The 15,364-nt window shown below is 45.1% G+C and overlaps 1 long non-coding RNA gene across 2 annotated transcripts in view; it reads left to right on the top strand.

The window, feature by feature from the left end:
• The first annotated feature begins 2,584 nt into the window (after positions 1-2,584).
• LOC141735589 (uncharacterized) overlaps positions 2,585-15,364 on the top strand; it is a 44,798-nt gene continuing 32,018 nt past the window's right edge. For both annotated transcript variants that reach the window (XR_012584796.1, XR_012584797.1), the window contains exon 1: positions 2,585-2,683. This is a non-coding gene — a long non-coding RNA (uncharacterized LOC141735589). The remainder of the gene's footprint in view (positions 2,684-15,364) is intronic.

Raw genomic sequence — 15,364 nt, 5'->3', positions numbered from 1 at the left:
TTCAGGAGACAAGTGTAATTCTACATCCAGAGCCTGCAAAAGATCTCTCCCTAACAGACACGCTGAGGAGTCCTCCACTAATACAAATTGCCCCCATATACTCTTGTTACCTATAGTTGCATTAATAGGGGTTTACTTAAATTCTACTCTTTCTATCCTGTGACTCCATGTATTAAAGTTTTATCTGTGGTCCTAGATCCTCTCAGGGTAAAATTCAAAAGGGATAATGTGGCTCCTGTGTCTACCAAGAATTCAGCTTCACAACCTTGAACTTTACCTACAATATGTCCTCGCTGGTCTAATTGGATAACCCACATATTGAAAATTTCTAATTTTTCTAGCCCCCTCCCCTCCAGAACTAAACTACTTTAATGAAAATAATAATAAATAATGAAATAATAATAAAATAAAATTTTAAAAAAAGTATACAATATATACAAAACCATATCCAGCTCCACACAGGAGTCCACACAGCAGCCTTCCACTTTTGATGCTTTCCCACAATACGGCAGGACCCATCAGTGAACAGGGCATATTTCTTCTCATTTTCTGGCAGTTTATTATATGATTGGGCCTCTTCTGCACGCGTCACCTCCTCCTCTGGTGACATTCCGAAATCCTTGCCTTCTGGCCAGTCCATGATCACTTCCAGAATTCCTGGGCGACTGGGGTTTCCCATTCGAGTTCGCTGTGTGATCAGTGCAATCCACTTACTCCATGTAGCATCAGTTGCATGATGTGTGGTGGGGACCCTTTCTTTGAACATCCAGCCCAGCACCAGCAGTCGAGGTGCTAAGAGGAGCTGTGCTTCTGTACCAACTACTTCCGAAGCAGCTCAAACCCCTTCATATGCTGCCAATATCTCTTTTTCTGTTGGAGTGTAGCGGGCTTCGGATCCTCTGTGTCCCCGACTCCAAAATCCTAGGGGTCGACCTCGAGTCTCCCCTGGTGTTTTCTGCCAGAGGCTCCAGGTAGGGCCATTCTCCCCGGCTGCGGTGTAGAGCACATTTTTAACATCTTGTCCTGCCCGGACTGGCCCCAGGGCCACTGCATGGACTATTTCCTGTTTGATTTGTTCAAAAGCTTGTCGTTGCTCAGGACCCCATTTAAAGTCATTCTTCTTCCGGGTTACTTGATACAGAGGGCTTACAATTAGACTGTAATCTGGGATATGCATCCTCCAAAACCCCACAATGCCTAAGAAAGCTTGTGTTTCCTTTTTACTAGTTGGTGGAGACATAGCTGCTATTTTGTTGATCACATCCATTGGGATCTGACGGCGTCCATCTTGCCATTTTATTCCTAAAAACTGGATCTCCTGCGCAGATCCCTTGACCTTACTTCATTTTATGGCAAAACCAGCGTTCAGAAGGATTTGGACTATTTTACTCCCTTTCTCAAAAACTTCTTCTGCTGTGTTTCCCCATACAATGATGTCATCAATGTGTTGCAGATGTTCTGGAGCTTCACCCTGTTCCAGTGCAGTCTGGATCAGTCCATGGCAAATGGTGGGGCTGTGTTTCCACCCCTGGGGCAGTCCATTCCAGGTGTACTGGACGCCCATCCAAGTGAACGCAAACTGTGGCCTGCACTCTGCTGCCAAAGGGATTGAGAAGAATGCATTCGCTATATCGATTGTGGCATACCACTTAGCTGCCTTGGACTCCAGTTCATACTGCAGTTCTAGCATGTCCGGCATGGCAGCACTCAGTGGTGGTGTGACTTCATTCAGACCACGATAGTCTACAGTTAGCCTCCACTCTCCATTAGATTTTTGCAATGGCCATATTGGGCTGTGAAAGGGTGAGTGAGTCTTGCTGATCACTCCTTGGGTTTCTCGCTGATGAATTGTGTTCTGGATGGGAATCAGGGAGTCTCAGTTGGTGCAATACTGTCACCGATGCACTGTGGCAGTAGCAATTGGCACCTGCTGTTCTTTAACCTTCAGCAGTCCCACCACAGAAGGGTCCTCTGAGAGACCAGGCAAGGTAGACAACTGTTTAACTTCCTCCGTCTCCAAGGCAGCTATGCCAAAGGCCCACCGGTACCCTTTTGGGTCCTTAAAATACCCTCTCCTGAAGTAATCTTGTGGAATAATTTCTAAATTGGCCAAGAATACAAAAGAACAGCATTGTTCACACATTAAGGAAAAGTATAAAATCAAGAGGTAGAAAACAGCTGGAGCTGGCATGCAAAGAATGCAACATCTGCGATTCCCTGTACAAGGTTGCTTGCGAAACTACACGAGGGATGGAACGAAATGTTATCATTCCGTGGCCTTGCCTTGTGACGAATAGCAGATTTGGAACGAGATGGTACTATGGAACTGATAAGCTGCCTACACACTACCCGAGCCAACATTTCATCAAATTTTGATGAAATGCTGTCCTTTGTGCGAACTTTGCTCATCATAATGTACCAAAACACACCTCCATCCCAGAGGCTACCCGCCCCCAAGGTGCGACCACTCCTCCTTGAGTACACCAATCATAATAAAAATATTTATGGCTAAAGTCACTCAAACTCCACCTTGAAGATAACACATAGTATAAAAATAGTCCAAGAGAGGGGGGATATCAGGGAAGACACCATCGTGCACAAGTCAAGGAGAACTCCACCACTGACTTCCGGGACCAGTTGACGGGCTGAGCCTTTCTTCCCCCCACCACAGGGACACCTTTGGGTAAGACTTCGATTATACCGAGTGTTTCCTTGGGGAAATCTCTCTAGAGAATCTCTATCCTACATTTATAGCCAGGCTGTATCGTTTATAACTTTGTCGCACGTTTTGTATACTTAATACCTTTATTTGCACGTGCTTTGCAGACAGTGTATTTATCACCGGCAATCCTAAGAACCTATATATCTGTTGTTTAAATAAACTGCACTTTTTTAAGTAGCTAGTCGTTTTGGTTTCTCACTGAACGCGACCAAAGACTCGAGAGTGGCCGTGCTAGTTCATGAGCACGACTAGACTGAAGGTGCAGTCCACTATTAGTGTATCCAAATCGTAATAGTTTAATACATATTAAACGCGATTGGACTGATAGTGCTGAATTGGGCATCACTCAGAATTTAAACCTAGCTGCACCTAGCCTCCCACCTCAGTGAGGAGTGTTAGAACACAAGGGGGTTTACTTTCTGCCAAAACCGCTTGGCCCCTTTCACGCAACAAATCTATACCAAAGATGCATGGAACCTCTGGGCCAGTCACAATGGGATGCTTTTGCCACTCATTCCCAGTTAGGCTCACTTCCGCCTCCAGTACAGTCAACTCTTGGGATCCCCCTGTCACCCCAGAAATACAAAATGGTTCTGCCCCTCTATAGCTTGATGGTATTAGGGTGCACTGTGCACCCGTGTCCACTAGAGCCTTATACTCCTGTGGGTCTGATGTGCCAGGCCATTGAATCCACACTGTCCAATAAACCCGCTTGTCCCTTTCCCCTACCTGGCTGCAGGCAGGGCCCCTCTAATCCTGGTCATAGCATCCGTTAGTCACTTCTTGCAGAAATGACTTGGAAGTTCCTTCAGGAGGATCAGAAGCAAGATCAGGCCTTCTGCTCTGTCTGGGGAAATGCCCCCTGGAACCTGGGGCGGCACTTTTCCTGGAGGGATCCCCTTTTGTGGTTGTCCTTCCTTGCAACTCCTGTACCCGTGTCCGCAGGGTCGAAGTAGGTTGTCCATCCCACTTCCTCATGTCCTCCCCGTGGTCATGCAGGTAGAACCACAGGGTGTCTCGTGGTTGTCGTGGTTTTGGCCGGATTGGCCAATCAGAATGACAGATGGCCCTTCCCCCCCCATCTCTCCTCAGAGAGGAGAGGAAGAGATAAGGAGATTTATGAGTTTAGAAAAAGAACTAAACTACTTTAATGAAAATAATAATAAATAAGAAAATAGTAAATAATAATAGAATAATAAAAATTAAAGGAAAAAGTATACAGTATATACAAAACTGTATCCAGCTCCCAGGATGACGATTGCGTCACCAGCAGGCACAGGGAAAGTCCCAGACTGGAGTCAGAGACGGACAGGAGCTGAATTCTGGAACTAGAATCAGGAATGCTCAGATCAGGATCAAAGGCAGACGAACAGACAGGGTCCTCCTCAGACATCGGCCATTGAAGAAAAAATGAGCCAGAGCCCCCTTTGCCCCTTTGATCCCTCAGCTTTTATACTGAGTGTGATGCAGATGGGATGGAATACCCTGTTGGTCAGTTTTGGGTCACCTGTCCCATCTGCTCCTCCCTGCAGGTGGGACCCCTCTACGCTTCTCCGCTTCCGACCCTCTAACGGGGCAAAACAGCGAAGTGAGCTGACCTTGGTTGTTATAGCAATAAGTCTAAGCAAGAGCCTCTGTGCATACCATTCCTTGGTATAATCAGGTCTTATCACTCTGAGAGTGAACAGTGTCTGAACAATATGCTGTTAATTTCAGACTTTGGTCAGTTAGAAGAGGCCCAGCTAAAAAGTAAAACTACAAATCAGAAAATTGGTTCTGTTTTACCTCAGACCAGGACATTCCACCCCTTATTCCATACCATTTGCGTCATGCTCAGATTACTGTCACTTCTTTTCCATCAAATATATACATATATATAGATACATAGATCTCTCACTTATGATTTTATCTTTATACACCAAAGTTCATTAAGTTCATTTAGTTCAGAATTGCAGGTTTTCATCTATCATAGCAGACTCTCAGGGCAGAAAAGATGATGTAAAGTTCATTGTGGTCCATGTCCACAGGTAGTATGTCCATCCTGAAGAATTTTGCTGGACACCACTTCAGGAAGCTAGCTCAGGTCTCATCACCACTATGTTGTCCTGAAAAACACTTATAGAACACTGTTAGTATTATATAACAATTAACATCATGCAGCTCACAATTAAGTATTCTCACCAAGGGTCAAATTTCCTTGAGGTACACACTGAATTTCTCCATTCTCCATCATCACCCACCAAGTACATCCAGGTCCTTGAGCAAAAACAGTCCCACAAATGGGTTTGCCTTTGCCTGAAGTAGGAGAAACGCAAACAGTTTTCCCTAATATATTCCTTTCATGCACCACAGGGACCTTATCCCCTTCTACTGTGTGTAAAAGGTCTGATTGAGCAGGACCAGCTCGATCGATGGATCCCCTGGTGTTAACTAACCAGGTAGCTTGTGCTAAATGCTGGTCCCAGTTTTCAGAGGTTCCACCCCCCATTGCTTTCAGGGTGGTTTTTAATAGTCCATTGTATCGCTCAATTTTCCCAGAAACCAGTTCATGATAGGGGATGTGATATATCCACTCAATACCATGTTCTTTTGCCCAAATACTTATAAGATTATTTTTGAAATGAGTCCCATTGTCTGACTCAATTCTTTCTGGAGTATCATGTTGCCACAAGACTTGCCTTTCAAGGCCCAGGATGGTATTCCGGGCAGTGGCATGGGGTACGACATAGGTTTCCAACCATCCGGTGCTTGCTTCCACCATTGTAAGCACATAGCGCTTACCCTGGTGTGTTTGAGGGAGTGTGATGTAGTCGATTTGCCAAGCCTCCCCATACTTATATTTCAGCCATCGTCCCCCATACCACAAAGGTTTTAACCTTTTAGCTTGTTTGATTTTGGTGCATGTTTCACAGTCATGGATAACCTGCGCAATAGCATCCATGGTTAAATCCACCCCTCGGTCACAAGCCCATTTGTATGTTGCATCCCTTCCTTGGTGACGTGAAGTGTCATGGGCCCACAGAGCTAAAAAACAGTTCACCTTTATGTTCCCAGTCCAAATCTGTCTGGAAAATCTTAGCAGCCTGGTCCGCTTCCTGATTGTTTTGATGTTCCTCAGTGGCTTGACTCATGGGTACGTGGGCATCTACATGACATACCTTTACGACTAGTTTCCCTAGCCGCTCAGCAATGTCTTGCCACAATTCAGCAGCTCAAATAAGTTTACTTTTGCACTGCCAGTTGCTCTGCTTCCACTGCTTTAACCACACCCACAGAGCATTTGCCGCCATCCATGAGTCAGTATAGAGATAGAGTATTGGCCACTTTTCTCCTTCAGCAATGTCAAAGGACAGCTGAATGGCTTTTACCTCTGCAAATTGACTCGATTCATCTTCTCCTTCAGTTGCCTCTGGAACTCATCGTGTAGGACTCCATACAGCAGCTTTCCACTTTCTATGTTTCCCTACAATACGACAAGATCCATCAGTGAACAGAACATATTGTTTCTCATTATCTGAGAGGTCATTATATGGTGGGGCCTCCTCAGCACGAGTTACCACCTCCTCAGGTGGCATTGAGAAGTCTTTGCCTTCAGGCCAGGTTGTGATCACTTCTACGATCCCTGGACGATTTGGGTTTCCTATTCGAGCTCGCTGAGTGATTAAGGCAACCCACTTAGTCCAGGTAGCATTGGTGGCATGATGAGTAGAAGGAACTTTACCCTTGAACATCCAGCCCAGTAGAGGTAATCGGGGCACCAAGAGGAGCTGTGCTTCAGTACCAATTACCTCTGAAGCAGCTCTAACTCCTTCATATGCTGCCAAGATTTCTTTCTCAGTTGGAGTATAGTTGGCTTCAGATCCTCTGTATCCTCGACTCCAGAATCCCAGGGGCGACCTCGAGTCTCCCCTGGTGCTTTCTGCCAGAGGCTCCAGGTAGGGCCATTGTCTCTGGCTGCAGTGTAGAGCACATTTTTAATGTCCTGTCCTGTTTGGACTGGTCCAAGGGCTACTGCATGCACAATCTCTAATTTGCTCAAAGGCCTGTCGTTGCTCAGGACCACACGTAAACTCATTTTTCTTTTGAGTCACTTCATAGAGAGGTCTCACAATCTGACTATAACCTGGAATATGCAGTCTCCAGAAACCCACAACACCTAAAAAAGGCTTGTGTTTCCTTTTTGTTAGTAGGTGAGGACATAGATGTTATTTTGTTAATCACATCCATTGGGATCTGGCGACGCCCATCTTGCCACTTAATTCCCAAGAACTGGATGTCTCCTGCAGGTCCCTTGACCTTTACTCTTTTTACAGCAAAACCTGCTTTCAGAAGGATCTTGATTATTTTCTTACCTTTCTTGAAAACTTCTTCTGCTGTGTTACCCCACCCAATGATGCCATCAATGTATTGCAGGTGTTCTGGAGCTCCACCCTTCTCCAGTGCAGTCTGGATCACCCCATGGCAGATAGCAGGGCTGTGTTTCCACCCCTGGGGCAGTCCATTCCAGGTGTACTGGACGCCTCTCCAGGTGAAAGAAAACTGTGGCCTGCATTCTGCTGCTAAAGGAATAGAGAAGAATGCATTAGCAATGTCAATTGTAGCATACCATTTGGCTTCCTTTGATTCCAGTTCATACTGCAGTTGTAGCATGTCTGGCACAGCAGCACTCAGTGGTGGCGTGACTTCATTCAGGCCATGATAGCCTACTGTTAGCCTCCAGTCCCCATCAGACTTTCGCACTGGCCATATTGGGCTGTGAAAGGGTGAGCAAGTCTTGCTGATCACTCCTTGGGTCTCCAGCTGACAAATCAGGTTCTGGATGGGAATCAGGGAGTCTTGGTTAGAGTGATACTGTCGCTGATGCACTGTGGCAGTAGCAATTGGCATCTGCTGTTCTTTAACCTTCAGCAGTCCCACAATCAAAGGGTCATCTGAAAGGCCAGGTAAGGTAGACAGCTGTGTAATGCCATCAGTCTCTACAGCTGCTATACCAAAAGCCCATCAATACCCTTTTGGGTCTTTGAAATACCCTCTCTTAAGGTAGTCTATGCCAAGGATGCACGGAGCATCTGGACCAGTGATAATGGGATGTTTCTCCCATTTATTCCCAGTTAGGCTCACTTTGGCCTCCAGTACAGTCAGTTCTTGAGACCCACCTGTCACTCCAGAAACAGTGACAGATTCTGTCCCTTTATGATTCGATGGCAATAGGGTACACTGTGCACCAGTGTCCACTAGGGCTGTATATTTTTGTGGCTCTGATGTGCCAGGCCATCGAATCCACACAGTCCAATAAACTCTGTTGTCCCTCTCCTCCTCCTGGCTGGAGGCAGGGCACCTCTAATGTCTGTAATTAGCAGATGAGTTTCTACCTGGACTGGAGAACCGCCCCCTGCGGACTGGAGCAGCAGTCCTCCTGGAATAATTTGTTCTTCTACCTGTGTTACCTTGCAACTCACTTACTCATGCCTGTAGGGCTGAGGTAGGTTTTTTATCCCACTTACTCGTGTCCTTTCCATAGTCACAGAGGCAAAACCACAGGATATTTCGTAGTATGTTCTGTTTCCTCTGAGTCGGTCTCATAGGAGGGGGTCTTCTCCTAATGGCTGCAACATGGGTCCGTGCAGGAGAAGAATAAGATCTCTCCTCCATCCTAGATAGTGTATCAAACAGTTTATCAAACAGTTCCTCATTTTTCTCAATCATTTTCTCAGTTTTATCAGCCAACTTTTCCACAGCTGCTACAGTGAGGGGATGTTATAGATTGTGGCCCAATAATTGACAGGAAGCAGTCCAATTAATCAAATTAGTTTATTAAGCAAGCGGCAGCAAGCAAAACAGCGCTGGGCGGCCAGGGAGTCTTTGCTCCGCCAACGGCGCACACCCGCTTCCCGAAAGTAGCTGATTATATACTCTTCTGGTTCCCGTATATGTGTCAATCCTGGTATATTCTGTGTCTGAGCGACGTGTTGCTAGGGGGTCGGTCTTGTCCCGCCTCCTGGTGGTCGTGAGGCTGAAGGCTCCTCATCTTTATCAGTGTCCTTGGGGAGACTCTTTTCAGCTTATCGCACAACTTAGCTCTTCCCTTTGAAGTGTTAAAGCACACCAGATGCCTGTGATTTAGGCCTTGAGGTGTCAAAGCGCCCCAGACAGCACACCGGATGCCTGTGATTTAGGCCTTGAGGTGTCAAAGTGCACCAGATAGCACGCTGGATGCCTGCGATTTAAGTATGTGAAGAGTCGAAACAGTGTAATTTTTCACCAGCCTTTAAGAAAGCCTGATTTGATTAACAAACATGATTCTATTTATTACAATCCCCCCTTTTTTTTTTTTATTTACCATTTTGTTCATCAAATCTTTGGAGTTCAGCGTGACTTAAAGCTAATGTTTCTTCTATTGCTGGTTCCTTATCTAATGACTCGTATTTAGCCCTGAGAAGCATTAAATGGGCAGCTTCCAGTCTGCCCTTTACAACTTCAATTACTTTGTTCAATATACAAGGGCCAAATGTTAATCCCAAAATTAATAGTATCATAGGTCCCGCGATGGTAGACAATAGCGTAGTCATCCATGGGGAATAATTGAACCAAGATTCATACCAATTTTGCTGTGCTTCTCTTTCTTTCTTTCTTTTTTCTAATCCTTCTCGTAGTTTTGTCATGGTGTCTCTAACTACTCCAGTGTGATCTGCATATACGCAGCATTCCTCATCCAGAGCAACACACAACCCCCCTTGCTGTGCAAACAATAAGACACCTACAAGATTTAGTAAAATTAAAATTAGAGTGTGGCGAGAAGGGTGGAAACCCGGCCGGGTAATAAGTTTAGTTTGAACACTCACTCCAATTACCCAGTCCTTTTCAGTGCTATCACTCCTCCCGGGGCATTTCGTGCGATTCCCTTGGTTAACACTGAGGCAGTCCTCCCAGTGTCTTTGTACAGTCCCACTCTTTGGGTTCTGTTCTCCACAGCTTTTTACTCCTCTGCCTCACTCGTCGACTCGGTTGCTTCGAGCCACGAGGGGTATCATCTTCTCGGCAGCAGGGGTAGTCTTCAGGAGAATAAATGCAATTTTTAGTCGCTTGCTTCTGTGCATTTCAGGTGAATCGCACTGAACCCCTTTAAGTGTCTTGCGACAACACACTTTAATAATGTCAATTACAAATGGAGCAGGTTCGCGAGGGTGATAGCAATAGTACTCGGGTTTAATACCCCGTGCAAATATCTCCCGCCATTCACTAGATTGCTCCTGGATTTCACCATTAAATATTTTTATGTCTAGAGCCAATTTGGTGAGCTCACGCTCTTTGTCCCCACAAGGTTGGCAAACCCCTCGAGGGGGTATCCCGTAACGGCAATGGGTCCCCCTCCGTTCTCGACACCCTTTACAAATAAAACAAATAAAAAGGATAACAATTACAGCTCAGAATGTCACACTTGATTCTTATGTCCCCTGTATCACCGTAACCGTACCCCACCGATATGCTGTAGTCGCTCACTTGTACCACAGTTATATGTGTGTCCATTTACAACCTCCTGAAGGCAATCTTCAGATCTCCAGGCGGGCTTGTCACTTCCCAAGAATAGTCTTTTAATGGTCCTTTTACGCGGCTCGCATGAGTCCAGCCTCTCTCTGCTGTCCGGATGGCTGTTTCTGTGGTGAGTAAAACGAGATAGGGCCCTTCCCAACGGGGGGTTAATGGGGACTCTTTCCATGATTTGATTAGCACTTTGTCTCCTGGCTTTATGTTATGCATGGCTACATCCAAGGGGGGTCTCTGTACTACTAAGCCCTTATTCCGCAGCTTTACTCTCCTAGCCATGAGTTGAATTATATAAGGTCTAATTTGTGAATTTTCAAGTTGGGGGTGGTCCTGCGGAATTTCTAAATCGTATGGCATCCCATATAACATTTCAAAGGGGGAAATTCCTACATCAGTTCGGGGCTGTGTTCTTATATTCAATAGTGCTAAGGGGAGGCACTTTACCCATGACATCTTAGTTTCTAACATCAATTTTGTGAGCTGTTTCTTTATTTCCCCATTTACTCTTTCTACCTTTCCCGAGCTTTGTGGATGCCAGGGAGTATGATATTCCCATTTTGTCCCCAAAGAGGAGAGAGCTTCCCTTGCTATTTTTGAAACAAAATGGGAGCCCCTATCAGAGTGTATTACCTCAATGGATCCATACCTAGGGATTATATTTTCCAGCAAAGTCTTCACTACGGTTTGAGCGGTGGCTCTAGCTGTCGGGAATGCTTCCACAAAATGGGTTAGGTGGTCTATGATTATTTATATCGTCCCACCTTTGGAAGTTCAGTGAAGTCTAGCTGGATTTTAGCAAATGGTCTGTGAGCCAGTTCTCTTCCCCCCAGGGCTTCCCCCCCCCCCCCCCCCCCCCCCCCCCCCCCGTAACTGATGTTTATTGACCCTTTTGCATGTCATACATTCGCTAACTATTCTCTTTGCTATATTGTATACACCAATGCACATATACTTTGTGGCAAACTGATCCACTAACGCCTGAGTTCCCCAATGGGTGTTCTCATGGAATTTTTGCATGATTTTCAAAGCCAGAGGTTTTGGGAGAACTTCCCGGCCATCCGGGAGTTTCCACTTTCCTTTTTCTGTCTCCCTGATTCCCATCTGAGTCAGCTTATCTTTTTTCTGCACTGTAAAACTCAGGATTGAGTGAATTTTTCCGTGTAGATGGCAATGGCTATACTTGGGGTTGTCACATTCATCATAAATTAGACATCTGCAAGGGACTGCATCGATTCCAAAATCCTTCCAACACTCATAACATGGGAATTCGTCTGATTCCTTTCCACAAGTTATACAGTCCTCCCGAGTTCTTTTAGTCTGGATCACCATTAATGCCGCTCTTTTTGCTTCTTGATCAGCAAGATTGTTTCCTCTGACTAATGGGCTTAATCCTTTTTGGTGTCCTTTTAAATGTACTACGGCTATTCCCGCTGGTCCTCGTAATGCTTGTAAGACCTGGATTATTAATTCCTGGTGTATTAATCCTTTTCCTTGAGAATTTATTAAACCCCTTTCTTCCCAAATTTTTCCAAAAGTATGCACTACGCCAAAGGCATATTTTGAATCCGTATATATGGTTCCAATTTTACCTTTTAAAAGTTGCAAGGCTCTCAATACAGCATATAGTTCACAAGCCTGTGCAGACCAACTAGGGCTCAGAGGTCCTGATTCTATTACACTAAATGTTTTTCCATCAACGATTGCAAATCCTGATTTTCTCTTTCCTTCAACTACCCGGGATGATCCATCTACAAATAGCTTTTCTCCTTCTCCAAGTTCTTCCTCATCTAAATCTGGTCTGATTTTTGTTTGCTCCTCAATGTTGTAAAGACAATCATGATTTATTTTGTCACTCGGCTCCCCATACAAAAACTGTGCTGGATTCTGCACGCTTGTTACCTCGAGTTCCAGTTTGGGAGAGGAGATTAGGATGCCTTCATATTTTAGGAGCCGGGCGTCTGTTATCCATTTGTCAGCTTTTTGTTGCAAAATTCCCCTGATGTTGTGAGGTGATAATACCCTCAATTCTCCTCCAAAGGTAATTTTATGGGCTTCCTCTACCAAAAGGGCTGCGGCTACTACCGCTTGAAGGCAGGTAGGCCAACCCCTACTTACGGGGTCCAGGAGTTTAGATAAGTATCCCACAGGTTTCTTTCTTCCTGCCCATTCTTGTGCTAATACCCCAAATGCGGTCCCTTCATCAACATTGATAAATAGATAAAATGGTTTCTTTACATCTGGCAGGCTCAAAACTGGGGCATTTACTAAATCAGTTTTTAGTGTTTCTAATTGTTTATCATCATCCTCCAACCATTTCAATAATCCATCCTTAGTTAATTTGGTATAGAGGAACTTCACCTTTTTGCTATAGTTCTCAATCCATTGCCTGCGATAGCCAAAGAGACCTAATAATTGCCTAACCTGTCTTTTAGTTCTAGGAGCCGGTAATGACAATATGCCATTCACCCTTTCGGGGTCTAATTTCTTAGTTCCCTTGCTTAGTCTGTGTCCCAGATATTTTACTTCTTTCTCAACAAATTGTAGTTTTGATTTTGATACCTTCAATCCTTGTAAACTCAAAAAATTTAGTAACTTAATACTTTCCTGCCTCACTTTTTCTTCGCTATCACCAGCTAGGAGCAAATCATCCACATATTGGACCAGTGTGACTCCTTCACTTAACTCATACCCCTTCAGGATTTGTTCTAAGGCTTGTCCGAACAAGTTCGGAGATTCGGTAAACCCTTGGGGCAATACCGTCCGCCGTAATTGTTGTTTCCGATGGTTATCTGGGTCTTCCCATTCAAAAGCAAAGTAATCTCGGCAATCTTCTTTGAGAGGGCATGCCCAGAATGCATCCTTCAGATCTATTACACTATACCATTGATTATCGGGCCCTATTTGACTCAGGAGGGCGTGTGGATTCGCCACCACCGGGAATCTAGCTATTGTTCTCTGGTTAATTTCTCGTAAGTCATGTACTAACCTATATTTTCCATCCGGCTTTTTTTACAGGCAGGATGGGAGTATTAAAAGGAGACATACAGGGTTCTAGCAACCCCTTTTCAAGTAATCTTTGGATCTCAGGTTTCAAACCTAGCCTCCCTTCTCTAGGAAGGGGGTATTGTTTTATCCTGACTGGTATTTCTGGGTTCCTTATTGTTACTGAAAAGGGTTCAATATCTAACTTACCTACTGTTTCCGGGGTGTACCAGACTTCAGGATTTATTTTCTCTTCATCTCTTACTCGTAAGGGACACAGTTTAATTTTTTTAGTGTTTCATTTTTTACTTCTAAACCAATTCCTAATTCAATCATCAAATCTCGGCCCAATAAATTATAGTCTGCTTCAGGCATGAGTAGCAGGGACCCCACCCCTACCTTAGAATGGGTTTCAAAAAACACATCCTTTATTACGGGTATTCCAAAAGGTTCTCCTTTTGCTCCAATAACCTGTATAGTCGCCGAGGATATTTTACATCCTTGGGGCAATTTTTGAACGGTAGATCTTTCTGCTCCCGAGTCCACTAGGAACTCAATTTCTTGTTGCTGGGGACCCACTTCTAGTTTTATCAAGGGCTCTGTTGTTTTTTTGTGTTTTTTTTTTTTTTTTTTTTTTTTTTTTTTTCTCGGGTTCCCAGCAAATAGAGCCCCTGACACCCCTAGTCTTTGAACATTTTCTCATCCATCATTCTCTTTCTGCAGTCCTTTTTAACATGCCCTTTTCCTCCACAATAAAAACAAACCACGGTTCCCCATTCTCTCCCTCTTAAAGGTTTTCGGGTGTCCTGTCTTATCTGGCGAGCTTCAAACCCTTTTCCAGGGGTTGACGTCCTTTGCCCTTCTCTGACTGCAGCTACCAACATTCTGGCTTGTTTCTTATGTATTTCCTCCTCCCTGCGGACATACACTTTCTGGGCTTCCCTTAACAATTCATCCAAACCCCTATCCTGCCAATCCTCCACTTTCTCCAGCTTCTTTCTAATGTCCGTCCATGATTTAGCTACAAATTGGGTTTTTTCCTACCCCCCTGTTTCTTCTCTCTCAAGTGATATAGATTTACTCTCGTCTCTGACCTTATCCACAAGTGTGCATATTCACTCTCCTCCAGGCTAAAGGGTTCCTTAGAATTAACATAAATATGTAAAGCCTGGCATATCCAATCTTCAAAGGACCCAAAAACGGGCCAATACAGGTGGTCACTTCTAATTTGTTTCCCGCCCCAAACTTCCATACAATAACGTATCATTTTTGCTTTATCCTTACCCTGCCTAGAAGGGTAATCATCCCAATATTTAATCATTAATCCTAACGGACTGTCTGGCGGTATCTGGGGTAACCTAACCTTAGGCACCGACGCACCCATGGGATCAGAAGGCTTGCTTTTCTTCTGTCCCATCTTCCGGAGTGCCTTCACACACACACACAGTCTTTTCCCCCTGTTCGTGGCCCAGTCCCTCGCGGGAGATGGGAACCGCACTACTAAAGGGTCCCCACTTGCTTCGTCCTCAAGTGGACGTCTCACACAGGCACACTCCAGGATACCCAACCCCAACCGAATGGATCACCGGCCTATACTTACTCACTCCTGAGTCTTCGTTCGGGTCTTTGTGCACAAAGTTTACGGGGTTGCCGGCTTTTATTTGCTTGCTGCCAAATTTCGAGTTCGTCGGTAGAGGTTTTGGGTGTAAAAACCCCCAACAGGGGCCGCTTACTCAGCAGGGCGCCCCCCCTGTGAGGTTTACAGCCAAATTGCCTCTATCCGAGTCACGGCACCAAATTTGTTATAGATTGTGGCCCAATAATTGACAGGAACCAGTCCAATTAATCAAATTAGTTTATTAAGCAAGCAGCAGCAAGCAAAACAGCGCTGGGCGGCCGGGGAGTCTTTGCTCCGCCAATGGCGCACACCCGCTTCCCGAAAGTAGCTGATTATATACTCTTCTGGTTCCCGTATATGTGTCAATCCTGGTATATTCTGTGTCTGAGCGACGTGTTGCTAGGGGGTCGGTCTTGTCCCGCCTCCTGGTGGTCGTGAGGCTGAAGGCTCCTCATCTTTATCAGTGTCCTTGGGGAGACTCTTTTCAGCTTATCGCA

This window comes from Larus michahellis, chromosome W (assembly GCF_964199755.1).
Source record: "Larus michahellis chromosome W, bLarMic1.1, whole genome shotgun sequence".
NCBI classification, from domain to species: Eukaryota; Metazoa; Chordata; class Aves; order Charadriiformes; family Laridae; genus Larus; species Larus michahellis.
Note: the sequence above shows the minus strand (reverse complement) of the source record. Positions and strands in the feature narration are given on the sequence as shown.